The sequence below is a fragment of the Panthera tigris genome, chromosome C1 (genome assembly GCF_018350195.1).
Source record: "Panthera tigris isolate Pti1 chromosome C1, P.tigris_Pti1_mat1.1, whole genome shotgun sequence".
NCBI classification, from domain to species: domain Eukaryota; kingdom Metazoa; phylum Chordata; class Mammalia; order Carnivora; family Felidae; genus Panthera; species Panthera tigris.
In genome coordinates, this window is record NC_056667.1 from 212,157,676 (window position 1) to 212,173,153 (window position 15,478).

At 37.3% G+C, this 15,478-nt stretch overlaps 1 protein-coding gene and 1 non-coding gene across 7 annotated transcripts in view; both read left to right on the forward strand.

The window, feature by feature from the left end:
* The window catches only part of DIS3L2 (DIS3 like 3'-5' exoribonuclease 2), a 346,637-nt gene that overhangs the window by 86,691 nt on the left and 244,468 nt on the right, over positions 1-15,478 (forward strand). The gene's annotated exons all lie outside the window — the stretch shown is intronic.
* Positions 2,499-2,720, forward strand: LOC122241585. Its single transcript, XR_006221841.1, has one exon. It is a non-coding gene; the product is annotated as a small nucleolar RNA U3 (small nucleolar RNA).

Consider the following 15,478-nt stretch of genomic DNA (forward strand, 5'->3'; position numbering starts at 1 on the left):
AATCTGCCACAGGCTCCAGGCTCTGAGCTGTCAGTACAGAGCCTGATGTGCCGCTTGAACTCATGGACTGTGAGATCATGACCTGAGCCGAAGTCGGGGACTTAGCCGACTAAGCCACCCAGGCGCCCTGATTTCAATCTTTATCATAAGTTGTTTTTATTCCAATCAATAAGTGTCATGTAATCCACCTCCTCTCCCATTTTTAGAAGATTTGTTTTAGGAGATGATTTTTATATTAAGTTCAAATAATCATGTCATTTCTATTAATCTCCAGTTTCAAATTTTTTTTTCCTGAGAAATTACCTCTTAGAATGTGTTTCATACATGTTTGTTATGACCTAGGTTTTCTATTTCTTTTTTCCTAACCCGCTGTTTGAGGCCTGCTTTTAGTAGTTTGCAACATGTTACAGTCTTTTTGCAAAAGTAAACTTAGAGTATGTTGGAAAGTTATTTCAGTTCTCAAAATTTTGTTTGAAACAGTCCACAGTATGAAAAACCTTCTAATAATGTGAGCATTATTCCTTTTCCTTTTCCTCTATGCTATTCTGTCATATGCTATTGCATCAGATGAGATTTTAAAGAAAAAGCATAATATAGCTGGAAGGGTAAAGAACTAGAAGAAGAAAATCTAAACAAAGGGAGTCTGAAACTGTTCAAATATCTATGTTTGGAGTTTATCAAAAGGATATATTGTTCTTTAATAAATAGGGTACCCACATTATAAAAATGATTTATTATTTATATTGGAATTATCTTTTCATTCTGACATTTACTTTGGTAAGAGAGGTTAGATTATGCTAAAAATGATTAGAGTAATGATTTTATTGAGATAAAATCCTCATTTTAATCATTTTATTTTTGTTTACTTTTAAAACCACTTTATTTATTTATTTATTTATTTATTTATTTATTTAATATGCAATTTATTGTCAGATTGGTTTCCATACAACACCCAGTGCTCATCCCAACAGGTGCCCTTCTCAATACCGATCACCCACCCCCCATCAACCCTCAGTTTGTTCTCAGTTTTTAAGAGTCTCTTATGTTTTGGCTCCCTCCCTCTCTAACCTCTTTTTTTTTTTTTTTTTTCCCTTCCCCTCCCCGATGGTCTTCTGTTAAGTTTCTCAGGATCCACATAAGAGTGAAAACCTATGGTATCTGTCTTTCTCTGTATGACTTTTCCTTTTCCCCTATGCTATTGGACTTATTTCACTTAGCGTAACATTCTCCAGTTCCATCCATGTTGCTACAAAAGGCCATATTTCATTCTTTCTCATTCCCACATAGTATTCCATTGTGTATATAAACCACAATTTCTTTATCCATTCATCAGTTGATGGACATTTAGGCTCTTTCCATAGTTGGGCTATTGTTGAGAGTGCTGCTATAGACATTGGGGTACAGGTGCCCCTGTGCATCAGCACTCCTGTATCCCTTGGGTAAATTCCTAGCAGTGCTACTGCTGGGTCATGGGGTAGATCTATTTTTAATTTTCTGAGGAACCTTCACACTGTTTTCTAGAGCGGCTACACCAGTTTGCATTCCCACCAACAGTGCAAGAGGGTTCCTGTTTCTCCACATCCTCGCCAGCATCTATAGTCTCCTGATTTGTTCATTTTAGCCACTCTGACTGGCATGAGGTGGTATCTGAATGTGGTTAAAACCACTTTAAAGAGTGCAATCTAGTGATTTAAAAATAGTCACAGTGTTGTATCACCACTGTCGAATTCCAGAACATTTTAATCATCCCCCAAAGAAACTTTATCCTCATTAAACATTCACTTCCCATCCCCTTCCCTCCCAGACCCTGGGAACCACTAGTCTTCTTTCTGTCTCCATAGATGACTCCATTCTGGACAGTTCATATAAATGGAATCATACAGTATTTCTCTTTTGTGCTTGGGTTCTTTACTTAGCATGTCTTCAATATTCATCCTTGTTAGAGCATTTATCAATTCTTTATTCCTTTTTATGTCTGAATAATATGCCACTGTACAAATGTGGCACATTTTATCTTTTCATCAGTTCACGGACATTTGGATTGCTTACACTTTTTGGCTATTATGAATAATGCTGCCATGAACATTCATGAACAAATTCTTGTGTGAATCCATGTTTCAGTTCTTTTGGTTGTATGCCTAAGAGTAGAATTATTGGGTCATCTGGGGACTCCATGTTTAGTAAAAATTGATTTTTGTAACGTATCACTAAAATATACTGTCCCTAAACTTTTTCGGTTCAAAAGGAATTAGTCTTGTGAATACATACACAATTTTGGCCCTGAAATGTCCTGTGTTCTTTGGTATTTCGTCCATTGTATGAGCAGTATATGATGTCTGTTGCTTCTGTTCCTTTTCACACGCAGGTCATTATTTTGGGCATTTCAAAATGGTACCCCTCAGTCATCTAGCCTGTGGATTGATGACCCTTTGCTTTATTGTTTTGTGAGTTATTTCCGGAGCATCAAAAGTTCCCTTTTATAAAACGTTGTATGTGGGAAGACTATGCTTTCAGTAGCAGTTCGGTCCTAGAGAAGTTTCTCTGAACGTGTCGAGCACCTGAAACCACGAGGATTAGGTGCAGCGCCCTCTCCTGAGCCTGCCGCTGGCTCTGGGTGTTGCTTCTGGAGCTGTTGCCATTGATTATCCTTTTTCTCCCCCTGATGACTGTTTTTCTCTTCCTTTGGGAGAGTGAGAGGGAAGAGTTGCCATCTGAGTGGGAAAAAATGAAAAAAAAAAAAAAAGGTTGCAGGCAGTTACTGAGTTGTATATGCCCAGGTTGTTTTTGTTTGTTATTGAAGGAGGTTATTTATTATTGTTTTTGTTGTTGAGAAAGCATGTTGTTGAATTTCACATGGGCAGTACATTTACTTCATTACCTAAGTCCTATTGTCCTCTTAGCGTTTTGTGTCTTTGCTACCTGCTTTTCAAAATACCTTTATACAATGAATGTACAATAATCATATTATGTGTGTATGATTTAGTATTATGATTTTTTATTTACTATAAACATTATCTTCATTTATTACTAAGATTTCTAAACACAAATTAATGCACTCAGAAAGTGATTGAATAAATCATCACTTTTAAGTACTGCCTAATGTTTCATTGGGTGGATATTTTTTTATTTTTAATAGCTTTCCTATGTTATAGGGCATTTTAACTATTTATAATTTTTTTGTTATTTAAATAATGTTGTGGAGGGGCGTCTGGGTGGCTCAGTGGGTTGAACATCCAACTTCAGCTCAGGTCATGATCTCACTGTTTGTGAGTTTGAGCCTCATGTTGGGCTTTGTGCTGACGGCTCAGAGCCTGGAGCCTGGAACCTGCTTTGGATTCTGTATCTCCCGCTGTCTCTGCCCCTCCCCTGCTCATACTCTGTGTCTCTCTCTCTCAAAAACAAATAAACATTAAAAAAATTTCTTTAAATAAAAAATAAATAACACTGTAGAGAACATCTTCAAATACATAACTTTTATTTCTTAGGGTTGTTTCCTTATTTTTTTTAAAATAGTAGTTCTGTGAACTACTGGGTCATACCCCTCCTAAATAATTAAGCCCAATCAATAAAAGACTTTGAATTATTTCTTTAGTTTTTACCTTTTGTTTTCCATCCATCCTCTGATATTGTTGATATTTCAAATGTTGGTTTGATCATCTTCAGTGTTAGCTGTTTCTCCTACGTGTGTTATCTCTATGTTTGGCACTTTGCGTTGGACATGATTTCAGTTCTCTGGTGGATACAGAAGCATAAGGCTGAATCTGTACTCCAAAGTCAGGCACAGAGATGTATTTTTCTAAGTGTACAGATCCCTGTTTTGTGCATACTTTTCTATTCTTCTGTTTTATTCCTCTTTCTAAGGAAAAGAAAGTCTTTAAAAATTTTTAACATTTATTTATTACTTCTTAGAGACAGCATGAGCAGGGGAGGGGCAGAGAGAGAGAAAGGGAGACACAGAATTGGAAACAGGCTCCAGGCTCCGAGCTGTCAGCACAGAGCCTGAAGCAGGGCTCGAACTTGCAAACTGGTGAGATCATGACCTGAGCCGAAGTTGGACACTTAATCAACTGAGCCACCCAGGCACCTTATTCCTCTTTCTTTATAGCCAGACTTTTTTGGACCCACTGCCTCTTTCTTGATAGTGATCTAGATTCTTCAGTTTGGCTTCCAACCCACCATTCTACTAAAGTTGTTCTTTTCAGGGGTGCCTGGATGTCTCAGTTGGTTAAGCGTCTGACTCTTGATCTTGGCTCAGGTCATGATCTCACAGTTTGTGAGATTGAGTCCCGTGTCAGGCTCTGTGCTGACAGTGTGGAGCCTGTTTGGGATTCTCTCTCCCTCTCTCTCTGTCTGCCCCTCCCCTGCTTGCTCTCTCTTGCAAAATAAATAAACTAAAAAAAAAAAAAATTAAACTTGTTCCTTTCATGGTCATCATTAATTTCCTATCCATTTTCATCAGTCATTTTCTTTTCATTTTCCTTGAGCTTCTACAGTGATTTAAGACCATTGATTTCCATCCACTTTGTGACCATGCCCCAGTTCTGTGGTCCAGTTCTGTTTCTCTCCGTGGTTTGTTCTTTCTTAGTGGATTTCTCTTTCCTCCACCTAGTTGTAGATCTTTCCCAATCTCCCGTCCTGAGCCATCTTTTCTTTTTTTATACACTTTCCCAAAGAGGCCTCTGTGCACATTCAGAGTTTAAACTGGCACTTCTCTTTGGGTGATTTCCACCTTCTGTTCATTTACCCAGCATTTTTTCATTGGCCACTTTGTGCCTGGGGCCCAGGGGAGTGAAGATGAACACAGTTTGACCGCCCAGGATCAGATCTGTAAACAGAGCCGCCATGTGCTACCTGATACATTCCTTACAGAGATTTGAAGACACATGCCAGAGCTCAGAGGAGGGTAGAAGACAGCTGTGCCTAAGGGAACTGATGTAAATTTCTTCAACTGGATGACATTTGAATTTCAGTTTGAGAGAAGAGTTTGTCAAATGAAGATTCAGGGGAGGGGAGAATATTTTAGGCAAAAGAACTATATATTATAAGCATGTCTCCTCCCAAGTTTAAGCTGGTGAGGGCAAAAGCTGTGTCTTATTTATGTTTATGTTCATGGCATCTGAGAAAGAACATGAGCTTTTCAAGTCAGATTGGGGTCCACATTCTAGACACTTTATTTAGGGGCTCTGAGGTTTAGGAGACTTGTATGTAAATGGAAGGAAGTTTTGGTCAGGATTAATGAGCTACAGTCACCCAAAAATATTGTCTGGAATAGGTGCTTTTAAAGTGTGAATTTCATTCTTTTGTTTTCCTGTCCTTGCTTTTAGTGGCCATAATTGACATGCAGTAGTTGGGGAATAAATCTTTGTTGAACCATTTTGTGGTTTCCAAACAACGTAAGAAAAATGATCTTTTGATGTGAACTCTTATGAGTAAAAAGCATGGGGTGAATTTACTAAACTTAGTAGTCTTTCAAAGCAAAAATTTATTTTCTTAAGAACTAACTTTAATTGGAAGAGAAAATACAGCGTCGGATCAAGTCAGGTTTGCTGGATGTTTGCACATGGGAGCTTGATATATCAAAGGTGGACGGTGTTGATTATAAATGTCTTATGTAATGTTTCTTGATTAATATTTACAGATTTCTTAAAATTTGTCTTCATTTCCTTTGGTTTTAAATAAGTGTGGTTGTAGATTTCAATTGTTCCAGAATTGTCTGTTTTTTCCTAGAGGCCCCAGATACTATAGCTCCCCTGTTTTTCAGTTAATATTAGCTTAGGCTAGAGCCTTTTAGCTCTTTGTTGCCAATTGCATTCGTATTCCTTTGTGTGACATAAAGGCCTTCCATGACCTGCCCTTTGCCCTCTGGGGCAACCTTCAGTGTAACCTTAGCCTGGGCGCCCCAGAAGGGAGGTCTTTGAATAGGCACCATACAGCTCCGTGTCTACATTTTCTTTTCACACACATTGTTTCCTTTGCTTCCAGTTCTCTGCTTGTATCTCTTTTTTTCTCCCTTACACAGGTCGTTGCCACTGGGAAGGCTTTCCTCTGTATCTCCACAATTGTTACTCGAGGTTGCTGTTTTGCTTAATTGAAAAACCTGCAGATGCTTCTCACCCATATTGTAGAGCCCTTTCTTATTATTTCTGTTCCATACGAGTGGTATTTGATGTTTTTTTTTGGGCATTATTTGTGTTGCTTCTTACCAGTGACTCCTGCTATATGATGCTAAAAATGGCAACTAGCATTTCTTGAGTACCTATTCTGTGACAGGCACTCTTTTCGGGCCTGTGCAAATACTGCGTATTGCCCGTGTGGATTACTTTGCAAGGTGGACTGAACTGTATTACTTCTTTTTCATTGTTCATGTACTCATTTCTAAATAGGCCAGAGAATATTTATTTAATTCGTGAGGGGGCAAAGTCTGACAACAGATGAAAAGTCAGTCCCTAAATCATAACATTCTTGAATTTGGGTTTTTGTTTATACTTCCATCTTTCAATGTACTTCTATTAAGGCTGTATGGAACTTAGAAAATGTATTAGTGTCAGTTTTATGACTAAATTATTTAAAAATAGTTTAAAATAGCAAAGAAAGTACTATGTCAGTTTTCTCTTAATTCATTGATGTGATGATTTATTCAGCAAATATTATTTTGGACATCTGTGGTACACCAGATAAGGGAATACTATATCCTGAATATAACAGACAGTGTGGTGCCCTCATTGAACATACAGAGAGTTTAGATCATCTGTTAGGCCTGAATGGATTCAGGAAGTCTTATTTTCAAAACCTGTTTTTGTTTCTTTGTTTAGAACCATAAGGAATATCTTAACATTTGGAAACTAACAAATGCAAAAGTCAGAGTGCTTTTTAACTTTTTCTAATTTGAAAGGAAAATTCTCTTCTTCTGGCAGAAAATAAGTCATCTCCTTAGCTAAGTTCCTTTGGAGAAAGATACTTGCGGTGTTATTTTTGTCTTAGAATTAATAAATTAAATGACTTTCCTAAACTCATTCATTTTACGGTTATTTGACACTTTTTTGATGTCCAAAATTGATTAAAGAATGAATCGCTGTTCATTTCATTTCCCATTCTTCCATTGTGCCTTTGAAGCTTTCCACTGATAGCTGTTAGTTCTTAGAAACAGCATTGGGGCAGAGCATTGCTCCCTTCCTCACTCCCTGTTCTCCAGGCCATCATCCTAAATCTCTAATGTGGGTCGAGACAGAGAATGCACACATGTGCCTATATGCATTGCAGGGAAGTTTTTTCAGGGACTTGGAAGGGGCCTGCAAATAGAGGGCCCAGGATTAGTAGAGGAAAAAAATCCAAGAAAGGTAAAATTCATATAAACATGTATATGGAAGACCATCTATAATATGGAAACTGCCCAAGTACATTTCATAAGTAACATGAACTCTTAACTAATTATTGAATTATAGTACATTTATTGTATGCATTTTGTATCCCACAGTAAAAGTGTTTGGTTGACGGTATGTACTTAAAAAAAGCAGAAAATCCATCCTCAGATCTTCTCAGCTTCTAATTGCATCAGCATGATCTGTTCCCATTCTATCTGCTAAAAAAAAAGTGAATCTTCTTTGGAAGGAGGTGTATCTTCTAGAGCTCTTACAGTTTGCATTGACATTATCTAGCATTTAATAAAAAATTATCATGTATGACAAATGATCAAAAACCTAGAGAAAAAAACCCAATAGAAACACGCAGGTAATTTAGATTTTGATGTAATAGGAAACTGATTCTAGAAGACTGAGCCAGAGCGCCTGGATGGCTCAGTTAATGTGTCCAGTTCTTGATTTTGGCTCAGGTCACGATCTCACGGTTCATGAGTTTGAGCTTCACATTGGGCTCTGTGCTGACAGCATGGAAGATGCTTGGTATTCTCTGTTTCCCTCTCTCTCTGCTTCTCTCTCTCTCTCTCAAAAATAAATAAACTTAAAAAAAAAAACAACTGAGCCAATATGTTCAAGAGAATAGATGACAAGATGGAGAATTTCACCAGAGAACTGTTACCTATAGAAAGATAATGGATAGGAATTTTAGAACTGAAAAATAATAGAGACTGATTTATTCAGTATATATGATTTGCTAAATTTAGATACCACAGAAGAGAGGATTAGTAGACTGGAAAATAGTTCAGTAAAACAGACTGAGGCATGGAGAAAATAGAAGAAAATACAGGAATGAGGATAAAACACGTATTACACACGAAGAAAACACTTTACATTTAATTTGAGCTAAAGAGAAAAGGAATGAGAGAATGAGACTCAAATAGTATTTTAAGAGATAACAGCCAAGAATTTCCCAAACTGTATAAAAGATGTCAGTCCACAGATTTGAGAAACTCAAGAAAGCTCAAACGGGATTAATGCACAACAGATCATATGTAGGCATACTCTAGTAAAACTTACAAAAACCAAAGAGAAAACTCTTGACAAGAGATAGGAAAAAAAGATTTCTTCAAAGGAACAACAGCTGACTTTTCAAATGAATCTGATGGAAGCCATGATAGAATGATATCTTTTAAAGTACAGAAAGAAGATAACTGCCGACCTAGGTATCTGTCTATACCCAGTGAAAGTATTTTTCAAAAGTTAAGGCCAAATTTAGATGTAATAGGCAAATTTCTTGAAATACACAGCAAAATGTTCAGAAGAAGAAATAGGAAATCTGAATAATTTTTTATCTAGTAAAGAAATTGATCTTTAATTTAGTTGTTTTGTTTTATTTTATTTATTTATTTTTATTTTTATTTTTATTTTTTTTAGCAAGGAAAACTCCAGGGTCAAATGGCTTTACAGGTGAATGCTTTCAGATATTTAAGAAAGTAAAATAGCACCGATCTTACAAAACTATTTAGAGAATAAAAAACTGTTTTATGAGGACTGCATATCCTAGCTATTAAATCTGACAAAGACAATGTGATATAAGAAAATTACAGGAACATTTCTCTCATGAACAGAGATGCAGTTATTCTAAATAAATGATAGGCAATTGAATCCATAGATATATAGAAACAATAATAATATTAGAGGGACACCTGGTTGGCTCAGTAGGTTAAGCATTCAATTCTTGATTTTGGCTCAGGTCATGGTCTCACAGTTTGTAAGATTGAGCCCTGTATCAGGCTGCATGCTGGCAGTTTGGAGCCTGCTTGGGATTCTCTCTCTCCCTCTCCCTCTCCCTCTCTCCCTCTCTCCCTCTCTCCCTCTCTCCCTCTCTCCCTCTCTCCCTCTCTCCCTCTCCTGCTTGCACTCTCTCTCACCCTCAGACTTAAGCAAAAAACTGTTAGAACCAAATGGGATTTATCCCAGGAATGCAACATTGACTTACTATTCAAAACTCTGTTAATGGGGAAGGTGATAGTCCAAGGATACAAAATTTCTAGCATGTAAGATAAGTTCTGGAGATTGGCTGTACAGCATAGTACCTGTAGCTAACAGTGCTCTATAGTATACTTTAAATTTGCTAAGAGGATTGATCTTGTGTTAAGTGTTCTTACCACACAAATAAAGTAAAATAAAGAAGGTGGGAGAAAACCTGGCGTATGTCTATGACCTTGATGGTAGTGGTCACGGTTTCATGGATATGTACTTATCCCCTAAATCATTGAGTTATATATGTTGAATATGTACAGCTTTTTACATGTTAGTTGTATCTCAGTAAAGTGGTTAAAATGGTTAAAAACTCAATATAATGAACCACATTCACAGAATAAAGGAAAAAAATTATATCATCACTTCAGTTTTTGCAGAAAAGTATTTGGTAAAATTCAGTACCCATTTCTGTTAAAAATTCTCAGCAGACTAGTAGGAGAAGAAAGAAACCTCCTTAATCTGATAAAGGCTTTTTACAAAAAAAAAAACAAAAACAAAAAAAAAATCCCTACAAAACATCACAATTAATGTTGAAATGGTGAAAGCTCTTCTTTCTATACCGAGAATAAAACAAAGACTCTATCACCACTTCTATTCCACATTGTACCAGAGGTCATAGTCAATAATAAAGCATAGAAAGAAGGTGGAAAGATTGGGATAGGGAGACAGTGGGCTTTATTTATGTTCAGATTACTTGACTGGATACATGGAAAATCCCAAGGAAAGAGGTTGCTACATACAAAGTCAACCTCCAAAAATTATTTGAATTCTTAGAATTGGCAACAAACCAATGGTAATTTAAAAATGGCACCCTTTCTATTAGCATAGGGAAACAGGTACCTTAGGATAAGGATGGTGGAAGATGTTCAAGAAAGACTACATTAAAGACTACATTGATAGAAATTAAAGATGCCCTAACTAAATGTTCATGACCTGTAAGACTCAGGATGGTGAAAATGTTAAATCTTTAAATTGATCTATAGATTCAACACGGTCCCAGCAAGCATTTTCATATGTGGCAACTGGTTCTTAGTATAGATACTATTAACCAAGGTAATTCTGACGAACAAAGCTGGGGTTCTTATGCTACCCAACTAAATTGCAAAGGACTGACAATGCTGAGAATTGGTGAGGGTGGAGGAAGTGGAACTCTCGCACTCTACCCGTGGGAATGTCGGTCAGAGTAGCCACTTTAGAGAACTGTGTGGCATCGTCTGCTAAAGCTGCAGATGCCCTATGACCCAGAAGTGCCGTTCCTAGGTATATGCTCAACAGAAATGGGTTCATTTGTGCACATGTTCAAGAATCTTTAAGGCAACATAATTTACATAGCCCAAACTAGAAGCCACCCAAATCTTCATCAGTAGTGGCATGGTTGAATCCATTGTGGTATGTGTGTAGTGTAGATTATATAACTGGAAGAATGGATGAGCTACAGTTATGTGCAACCATTTAGTATGAATCCCACAAATTTTGAACCAAAGAAGCTTAACACAAAAGAATTTTTATGGTATTATTCTTATAAACATATACAATTTGTTTTAAAGGTTTTGTTAGGATGTTTGTCTTTGTAGGCAGAATTCTAAGAGGGGTCTCAAGAGCCCTCCTCTGATATACACACCACGTATGATCCTCTCTCCTTGGGTATGCATGGGGCCTGTGAATATGACGGGATATCACTCCAATGAGTAAGTTACATTATTTGGCAGAGGTAAAGGGATTTCCGCGGATGTTATTAAAGTCTCTGAACAATTGACTTTGAGTTAACCAAAAGGGAAATTATCCTTATAGGCCTGACCTCGTCAGGTGAGCCATTTAAAAGAAGATCTGGAGGTCAGAGATACTCTCCTGCTGGCCTTAAAGAAGCAAGCTGCCATGAGTTCTACAGTTGCACGTAAATGAATTTTGCCAACAATGAAGGACTCAAGCTTATAAGAGCACTTTGATCCTTAAACCATAGATTTTGGCAGCAGCCCCAGGCAACACCTTGATGGCAGCCTTGTGATGTCCTTTAGCACTGGGCCCAGGTAGACCATGCCTCTGGATACCTGACCCCCAGAAACTTGTATCTGGTTTTAGGCTGCTAACTTTGTGGTAAGGTTTCAGGCAGCATACACTGAAACATTATTCATCTTTGTGCTAGTTACATGGGTGTCTGTGTTTACTGTATAAAATTTTATCATATGTATACATTTATGATTTAGGTACTTTTCTGTATATGTGTAAAAATGTGTTCAATAAAAGTGTTCATTTTAAAACAAAAAAAAATTAATAGTTTTCTCTGCATTGTCTTTGGTACACAAATGTAATCAAGTAATTATGTTTTAATTGTACTGGTCCAGTTGAACACAAGAAGATTTGGTCATGAAATTAACTTAAATATTCCTTTCCGTTAACGAACTCACCTTCTGTCCTTCCTCTCTTATATTTTATTTTATTTTATTTTATTTTATTTTATTATTTTTTTAAATATATGAAATTTATTGTCAAATTGGTTTCCATACAACACCCAGTGCTCATCCCAAAACTTGCCCTCTTCAATACCCATCACCCACCCTCCCCTCCCTCCCACCCCCCATCAGTCCTCAGTTTGTTCTCATTTTTTAAGAGTCTCTTATGCTTTGGCTCTCTCCCACTCTAACCTCTCTCTCTTTTTTTTTTTCCCTTTCCCTCCCCCATGGGTTCCTGTTAAGTTTCTCAGGATCCAAATAAGAGTGAAAACATATGGTATCTGTCTTTCTCTGTATGGCTTATTTCACTTAGCATCACACTCTCCAGTTCTGTCCACGTTGCTACAAAGGGCCATATTTCATTCTTTCTCATTGCCACATAGTATTCCATTGTGTATATAAACCACAATTTCTTTATCCATTCATCAGTTGATGGACATTTAGGCTCTTTCCATAATTTGGCTATTGTTGAGAGTGCTGCTGTAAACATTGGGGTACAAGTGCCCCTATGCATCAGCACTCCTGTATCCCTTGGGTAAATTCCTAGCACTGCTACTGCTGGGTCATAGGGTAGGTCTATTTTTAATTTTTTGAGGAACCTCCACACTGTTTTCCAGAGTGGCTGCACCAGTTTGCATTCCCACCAACAGTGTCCTTCCTCTCTTATTGCTGTCACTTATATTTACACTTTTTCCCCAGTCATTTCTGAGTGCGACATGCTTAAAGCTGGAGATGTAATGTTTTTCCAGCCTAATTTCCTATTTTTCCCCCATGTTTTGAAATTCGAAGTATATGAAATAATGGACATGTAGCATTATATCAGTCTCAGGTGTGCAACATGATTTGCTATTGTATGTATTGTGAAATCATTGTTGCAAAAAATCTAGCTAACATCCATCACCTTACGTAGTCACGCACATTTTTTTCTTCTAAAGAGGACTTAAAATTTATTTCTAGTAACTTTTGAATATGCAATACAGTATTATTAACTATAGTCACCATGCTGTATGTTATATCCCCATGACTTACTTATTTTATTACTGGAGGTTTGTACATTTGACCCTTCACCCATTTTGCTCACCCCCAACCTTCACCTCTAACAGCCACCAATCTGGTCTCTATGAGCTCGATGTGTGTGTGTGTGTGTGTGTGTGTGTGTGTGTGTGTGTGTGTTTAAATTCCACATACAGTGGCACCTGGGTGGCCCAGTCGGTTAGGCATCTGACTCTTGATTTCGGCTCAGGTCACGATCTTATGGTTCGTGGGATCGAGCCCCGTGTTGGGCTCTGCACTTACAGTGTGGAGCCTGCTTGGGATTCTTTCTCTGTCTCTCTCTCTCTCCTTCTGCATCTTCCACTGCTTGCATGCACACTGTCTCTCTCACTGTCTCTCAAAATAAATAAATGTTAAAAAAAAATAAATTCCACATATAAGTAAGATCATATGGTCTTTGTCTTTTTCTGCCTGACTTTTTTTACTTAACAATCCTCTTAGGGTCCAACTATGTTGTTGTAAATAGTAAGACTTCCTTCTGTTTTATTTATTTTTTTAACATTTATTCATTTTTGAGAGATAGAGATAGAGCGCAAGCAGCGGTGGGGCAGAGAGAGAGGGAGACACAGAATCCAAAGCAGGCTCCAGGCTCTGAGCTGTCAGCACAGAGCCCCATGTGGGGCTCAAAGTCACAAACTGTGAGATCATGACCTGAGGCAAAGTTGGACCCTTAACAGCCTGAGCCACCCAGGCACTCCTCCTTCTTTTTTATGGTTGGCTAGTATTCCATTGTATGTGTCTGATCTTTATTCATTCATTCACCCATGTTCACTTAGGTTGTTCTGATGGCCTTGGCTGTTATAACGATGGCCTTGGCTGTTATAAATAATGCTGCAGTGAACATGGGAATGCATATATCTTATCAAATTTATGCTTTTGTCTTTGGATAAATACCAAGAAGTGGAATTGTGGGATCATATGGTAGTTCTATTTTTAATTTCCACAGTGGCTGCACCAGTTTGTATTCCTAATAACAGTGCACAAAGGTTCCCTTTTCTCCACATCCTCACCAACACTTATTATTTCTTGTCTTTTTTATAATAACTATTCTAACAGGTTTCAGGTGATTATCTCATTATGGTTTTGATTTACATTTCCCTGATGATTAATGATGTTGAGTATCTTTTGTTATGTGTCACTTGGCCATCTGTATGTCTTCCTTGAAAAAATGTCTATTTAGATCCTCTGCCTGTTTTTTAATTGGATTTTTGTTGTTATTGCTATTGAGTTATATGAATTACTCATATATTTTGAATATTAATCCCTTCTCAGGTGTATGATTTGCATATATTTTCTCCCATTCAGTAGGTTGCCTTTTCATTTTGTTGGCAATCTCCTTTCCCATGCGGAAGCTTTTTTAGTTTGATGTAGTCCCACTTTATTTTTGCTTTTGTTGTTTTAGGTTTTGGAGTCATATCCAAAAAATCATCGCAATGACTTATGCCAAGGAGCTTACCACCTATGTTTTCTTCTAGGAGTTTTATGGTTTGAGGCCTTATATTCAAGTCTTTAATCCATTTTGAGTTAATTTTTGTGTATGGTGTAAGAGAGCAGTCTAGTTTCATTCTTTTGCATGTGGCTGTTCAGTTTTCCCAGCATCATTAATTGAAGAAACCGTCCTTTTCCCCGTGTATATTCTTGGCTTCTTTGTCATAAATTAATTGACTGCATATATGTGAGTTTATTTCCAGGCTGTATGATCTGTTCCATTGATCTGTGTGTCTGTTGTTTTTTTTTAATTGATGTACAGTTGATATATTATTTTCAGATGGACAACATAGTGATTTGACAATTATATACAGTATGAAATGGTCACCATAATAAGTGTAGTTACCATCTGTCACCACTCAGTTATTACAATATTTTTGACTGTACATCCCAGTCTGTACTTTTTATCTGTGTGACTTATTTTATAACTGGAAGTTTGTACCTCTAAATCCCCTTCACCTGTTTCACCTATATATGCCCCTGCCCACCTCCCTTCTGGCAACCACTAGTTCTCTGTATTTATGAATCTGTTTCTCTTTTTGTTGTTTGTTTGTTCATTTCTTTTGTTTTTTGGATTCCACATATAAGTGAAGTCGTATGGTATTTGTCTTTCTCTGACTTACTTCACTTGGCATAATAGACTTTAGGTCTGTCCGTGTTGTTGCGAGTGGCAAGACTCCATTTATGTGTCTGTTTTTATGTCAATACCGTACTGCTTTGATGACTGTTGTTTCAAAATCAGGGAGCATGATGCCTCCAGCTTTGTTCTTTCTCAAGATTGCTTTGGCTGTGTAGGGTTTTTCTAGTTCCATTCACATTTTAGGATTGGTAGTTCTATTTCTGTGAAAATAGACCTTTTGGAATCCAGAGGGTATAAGTGCATGTTGTTGAGTTGTTACGTTGTGGATGAAGTTTGGGTTGGGATGAAGGGTATTGAGAGTGGGTGACTTTCTCTGGCTCTGATTAGAGTTACAGGATGGTATTGAGGTAGTAGGAGGTGCAGGGGAGAAATTAATTTAATTACAAATGTCTACTGCACCTGTCTTTATGCTGTGCCCTGGGATGTCCTTGTCACACATCTTCTTTGAT